At 41.4% G+C, this 6,623-nt stretch overlaps 1 long non-coding RNA gene across 1 annotated transcript; it reads right to left on the reverse strand.

Moving 5' to 3' along the window:
• Positions 1–3,318: 3,318 nt before the first annotated feature.
• On the reverse strand, positions 3,319–5,744 carry LOC145429871 (uncharacterized). Its single transcript, XR_013910205.1, has 2 exons — positions 5,467–5,744; positions 3,319–3,690 (listed from the first exon to the last, which is right to left on the reverse strand). It is a non-coding gene; the product is annotated as an uncharacterized LOC145429871 (long non-coding RNA).
• Positions 5,745–6,623: the final 879 nt, after the last annotated feature.

Genomic DNA, 6,623 nt, shown 5'->3' on the forward strand with positions numbered 1-6,623 from the left:
CTACCACAAAATGACCCCAAATTTGGCCTCCGATTGCTGCCTTTTACTGGGAAAACAGTTCACACATTACACATCACAGCAAAACAACGCCCACCATAAAACCCCCCAAATGGTTCTAAGACAAGGCACTATGTGTGTATGTGTAAAAATCTGTATGCATGTGAGAATGTGTGTGTGTGTGGCCTCCTGCTGACCAAAAGGGTCATAAAAGCAGGAAACAACATCACAAGAAACAGATCTTCCAGATAGAATGTATCTGCAATAAAACACTACATCCCCCCCAGAACCTCGAGAGGCTGGGGAGGGGATAAAAGAATTCCTTTCATCACAATCACAGAGTTAAAACAATGTAGAGATGGTAAGCATAAAAATAACAACATTTAACAATTCACTTTAACATCCTCTGTGACGTTGGTAGCCCTGCTGACACAGTGGGCATCTAGTGATTTTCTCAGCAGCCTGCATACCACACCAACATGCAGTATATAAGCAGGCTTTTGGTGGTTGCCTGGCAGAGGGCTACCAGAAATTTCCTCTCTGAGCTCTGTTTCTTGGATTTCAGGAAATCACAGTCGTTGCTGTGGCCTCTTACAGTTGGAGTTGTATTGGCCAACCTGGTGAGATTTTCATATACGATAGCCCCAGAATGATCCCATATTCATGCACGGAGGGGCCAGATTAGTGTCTGATTTCCACCTGCTGTCTAGAACTAATTATTGTTTTTGTAGTGTTTAGTGTCATGTTATATAATGAGCGCGATCCTGACAGTCTTTTTGTTTGTTTGTTTTTTGTTTTTTTTTATCTCATCCCGGTATGTAGACTCACCTTCACCTGTGACGAGCTCAGTGGTGGGTGTGTTGTCAGCAAATTTAAATATGGAGTGAGAGAAGTAGATTGGTATGCAGTCATGAGTGTAAAAGAGTAGTGGGCTGGACTCATGATTTGTATATGTCATAGTCCTGGTCTCAATGTTTCTTACTTCCTGTTTTATACTGATTGTCCCTCAACTTCTGTGTGTTGTGTCGAGTTTTGTTTCCTCTGTCCAGTTAGATTCTTTTCACCTGTGTCTTGTTTTCCCCAGCTGTTTGCCTTCTGTTTGTAAGTCCTCAGTTTCCCTCTTCTCTTTTTTGTTTCCCCCTTTTAGTTGTGTGCCCTTTAGTCATGTTTTAATGTAAATAGTTATTGTTTAAGATTTTTGCTCCTGACTAGCTTATCTTTGTATTTTTGTTTAAGTTTAGCAATAAAGCATTTTTTGATTTTTACACCTTCCAAGTCCTGCATTTGGGTCCTACTCAGCTCAACTTGACCTCTCCTCTCCCACTAAGGACTGGCAAACCCCAAAGCTGTGAGGGGAGCTCACACAAACACAAAACATCCCAAAACTCAGTATGCTGGTTCAAAGACCAAGGACCACGACATGAGGTTCTATTTTGACTTTCTGTGGACAGCTCCTGAGAAAGTCTTTAATCAGGCAAATGTAAATGGACATGGAGAGGCCTATGTCTTGTAGTCAGCCGATTAGGATGTATGGGACTGCAGTACTGAAAGCATCCTCTCAGAGCTCCCCCTGTGTTCTATGTGATTTAGTATCATGTGAATTGCTATAGCAATGGCATTTTCTGTGTATCTGTTACCTGTAAACAAACTGATGTGAGTCAAATGTGGGAGGCAAGGTAGTTTTAATGTAGTTGTAATGCAAGACCAGTTTCTCAAAGCACTTCGTGATCACCGGTGTAAGTGCAATGGCTTTACAATTGTTCAGATGCATTGGTTTTTTTTGGAGCAGTGGTTGCAGGGGTGGATGACTTAAGGTACAATGGTACAGTGACTAGTGGCAGGAAGATGTTGAAGGTTTTTGTGAAGAAGCTAGTTAGCACATGCTTGGAGTACTTTACTTGGAACTCTGTTGGGTCCAGCTGCCTTCCTAGGATTGACTAAGCTTAGCACACATGTCACATACTGGAGCAAGTGACTTCATTAGCTTCAAATCATGCAAATAAATTATTTGGTTCCTCCATGTCACTTTTTACAGCGTTGTTGGTGCTGCCTTTATTATTGGTTATTGCTGTAGCCCAATCCATCAGTCTTGTTCTTTTAGGACCCTTTTCCCTCTCTTCAAGTCAACTTTCACTCTTGTGTAGTAGTCTATGTCAGCTGACCTGAAGACAGTGTTGTTGGTTTTGTAGTGTAGTGTGTTGAATTTTAATGGGGAAAGGTCGGAATATGCTCTTTGTATCATAGTAGCACAGGTTTGCATGTAAAAAAAGCATAGTTTCTGTGTATACCTGCTCATCTAGGCCGAACAATCCCTGGTTGTGTGATCAAAGCAGCTGTGATAGAGGTGTGACAGAGCAGCTACAGGAGCAATCTGTGATGGTCTTGATAATTGGCTTTGTAGAATGAAATGTAGCAAAATTATCCTTTAATGTTTAATTAGATTTGATACTGATACAAATTTAGTTACAGCTTAACTAAACTGTGCGGTACTATTTAAAACATGTACTGTGGCCTGAAAATGTGTCAGAACCTGCTAAAAGATTGGCTGACTGGATGGCTTTTGAATTACACCAAGCTTTATTTAGGAAACATCTGCCGGGAAACTTCTGTTAACCAGCTGTGTTTCTTTGGCTTAGATTCACTATGTCTCTCTCTCTCTCTCTCTCACACACACACACACACACACACACACACACACACACACACACACACACACACACACACACAGAGGATCTTGCTGGTTCAGCAGTTTAAATCAACGAAGTGCTTCAGAGCACAGCAAGATGCAACCCATCATCAATCACACACAAGCACTGACACACACGCACACACACACACATAACTGAGTGTGCCACCAGGCCACGAGAGGGAAGCAGGTGCTGAGCAGACTGTGACCATATCTGTGTGTATGTCACACAGCTGAAGTGAGGATGAGATGTCTTTTTCCACTTCAGTGTGTTTTTATGCACTAGTAGTTTGCAGTTGATTGTATTTAGAGCGTATGTGTGGTTGAGTTTGAGGCACAGTGTATACGGTGGGCTGTGTGAGGCAGGTGTAGGTGACTCAGTTCACGTTAAATTCATTGAGGAATAGTTGTCCTTGTAAGTAGGTAGAGATCTTTAAATCTATATGCCTACATGTTGTCAACACAAACAATGGCCGAAACATAGTTTTAAATAGCTCTATAGAGCATTATTATCACTTTGACCTTCAAATCAATTTATCGACCTTGATGGAGAGGTCAGAGGTCAAATATTACATGGTACTTTCTATATATGTCACGGTGTACAAGGTGGACTCACACACTGGACTCCGGGGATCGATGCACACAAGGGAATTTATTAATGAACAATGTCCAATGAGTGTATATACAAAAGGTGCGGGGCAGTGCTATCTACAAAGGTGAGAGGGGCAGGGCTGCGGGGGAAATCCAGGTGAACACTCTCGTCTCTCTCCAAACAATCCAAACACGAATCCACTCGAACACTCGTCACTCAGGGAACACCAGGGAAAACAGTCCAGAGGGCGATTCTCACAACGATCCAGCGAAGAACAGCCGTTGCTTCCTGGCTTAAATGCCATCCACACTGATGAGGCAGAGGTGTTTCCTCCTCCGAGGGCGTGGGCCAAGGGCGTGAACCCATAATGAGTTCTGCCCTGGCGAGAGAGCGAGAGAGAGAGCGAGCGAGCGAACTAGAGAGATAGAGAGAAACAGCTGATCAGCGACCAGCTGAACCTCCAGGCCGTGACAATATATCTTAAAAATGCACAGCATGTTTGCAAGAGTTGTAGTTTCTAAGCCTTCTGTCAATTATCAGCCAATCATTAAATTGATCTTGACGACCTTCATGGATGTAACTCAAATTTGAACAGATTGTTAACATGACCCCACTCTACACCCCTACAAAGTTTTATCAGAATTAATTCAAAACTTTTCACACTATTGTGTCTAAAGATAGAAGTAATTACACACATGTGCATACACACAAATACTGCCAAGATCAAAAACCAAAAAAATGCACCCTGTTGGACCCTAACTCCTCTATTCATTCATTCATTCATTCATTCATCTATTTCCTCTGCTTCCATAAAAAACTTTAGTTGTAGAAGTGGTCGATCGACCAACTCACTAACATTTTATTTTGGATGCAGGCATTTGAATGTTAGAGACAATAACAGGCAGAAGTGGATTCTGGTAATGAGATGGCTGTTTATGTAGTTGTTATTTTTTGTGTTGATTATTATTTTAGTTAACACCTTTCTAATGAACAGCTGTTCTCTATTTGCTGGGTGTGTGTATCACTCAGTTCTTCTATATAGAGCTAGACTGGCTGCAGAAGAAGAATCTGGCATACGGGTCAGTGATTCTGACTGACATGTTGTAGCTGCTTGTATTATTCTGCTTGTTTATCATGTTTTTATTGTCTTTTATAATTAACAACAGCGTCATGATCACAAACAGGTAGACAGGTATATTTGCCTGGCTGTTCTTTTCCATCTTTAATGAGCCAGAGATGGCTGCTATAATCATCTGTGTTGTTCATTAGAAAAACTCACACTTTTCTAATGAACAGCTGCGCTATGACTGAGAGTGCTAGCCAGCACACACCCACGTGTATTTTTATTCTTATTCCTCCGTTTATACAATTCATTCCAAACAAACAGAGATATTCCATGAAACTGGGTCTTCTTCCTATCGTTCTGTAAACCATGACTCACATAAAACTTAACATATCTAGAATATCATCTATGTCACAACCCTCCAGACTTAATTTCTCTCATTGTCTTGACGTTTATTACATTTAGTTGCCTTTCTTGCTGAAATACAGTGCATTTTACAAGACAGTAGACAGTTAAATAAGAACAAGTTTGAAATAAATCCCATATAGTTATAGCTGGTAATGCTTTAATGAGAAACCTGAATAACACTGAGCTGATTTATTTTTTAGTAAAAAAAATGATTTGTGACAGCCTGGGAAACAAATAAAATATTTCTGTCTAAAACATCTACTGGAAGCTGGATATTTATGTGTGGCAAAGATTAGGATGTTTTTGAGAATCCTGCTGTCGCTGCTGTATCACTGACTAATGGAATTATTTAATTCCAACAGTACCCACATGCTGACTATGTATGTGGCAGTATGGCATTTTTAAAAAATATACAAATCAACTTTTTTTAAATGCAAAATATTGTTTCCATGTTAAAGAAATTCTTAAACTTTAAAATTTCTCCCAAATGTTGTTACACTTCGGGATCTAAAGAAGATTGCGGCAGTGAGGATGGCTGCTGTTGCTCGGCATCCACCTCAATTTTGCATGTTTTGTGTGTTTTTAACACTATTTTCTAGGTTTTTTTGTAACATGCAGTGCACTGATAATCTATGACAGACAAACTCTTTTTAGACATTTGACAGCATTCACAATCTGGGACCGCACCAACATACTTTTTAATGAATGGAGGTGCCTTACCTTACCAGAGTGGAAACTACCCTGGAGGAAAAGGGGAAATGAGCCAGAGAATGACAACACCATTCCCCAATTACCAGCATTCTTCTTGCTAACGTCCAAACTTTGGAAAACAAACTGGATGAACTGTGGGCCAGGGTGACTTTGCACTGGGATTGTTAAAGACTGTAATTTCTTTATTTTTACGGAGACGTGGCTTGATTCCTCAGTTCCTGACTCAGCTATTGTCCTTGTGGGTCTTTCCATTAACCACCAGGACTGGACAAAGGTCTCTGGTAAGTGCAGGGGAGGTGGTGTATGCATAATGACTAAGAAGTGGTGGTGTGTGGATGTACAAACAGTTTTATCAGGGTGCTCTCCTAATCTTGAACACCTCATGATCAGATGCAGACCATTTTATCTGCCTAGAGAGTTTAAAACTGTGTTCTGTTCCACTGTTTATATTCCCCTCCATGGCAAAGCCATGAAGGCACTGAATGAGCTGTATGATGTTTTCGACTGGCAGGAAGCACGACGCCCACTTACAGAACAGAGATGAGAGACTTGACATCACGGTGTCTGGATGTCAGAAAGACCAAAGAGCTCCCTGTGGACTACAGGAGACTGCAGGGCATACTCCCATTTACATGGAGGGGACAGAGGTGGAGAGAGTCAGATACTTCAGGTTGCTGGTTATTAACATAAGTGAGGATCTGAGCTGCCGACATCACAAATGTGATCACAAAAGCAACGAGACAGCGGTTCTTCCTTCTGTGGCAGCTAAGGAGGTTGGCATGGACCGCAGAATACTCGCCAACTTCTGTCGATGCACCATCAAGAGTATTCCTTCTGACTACATCATGACCTGGTAGGAAGTTGTAATGCTCTGGACCACAAAGCTCTATGGAGGGTGGTCAAATCAGCACAACGAATCACCAGGTCTGAACTGCCAGCCATCCAGACCTTTACAAACAGCGCTGTAGGAGGACGGCCCAGAGGACCCTGTCTGATCCCAGCCACCCCAGCCATACACTCTTCAGGGACAGTTTCTACCCACAAACCATCAACCAACTGAGCTGCTGAAATATCGAGGAGGATATATTTCCTTTATTTATATAGTTTATCTTATTTTTATTTAGTGTTACTTATGTGCAGTTTTACTCTTCTCTGTACAATATTGA

Source organism: Astatotilapia calliptera, chromosome 7, assembly GCF_964374335.1.
Source record: "Astatotilapia calliptera chromosome 7, fAstCal68.1, whole genome shotgun sequence".
NCBI lineage: Eukaryota > Metazoa > Chordata > Actinopteri > Cichliformes > Cichlidae > Astatotilapia > Astatotilapia calliptera.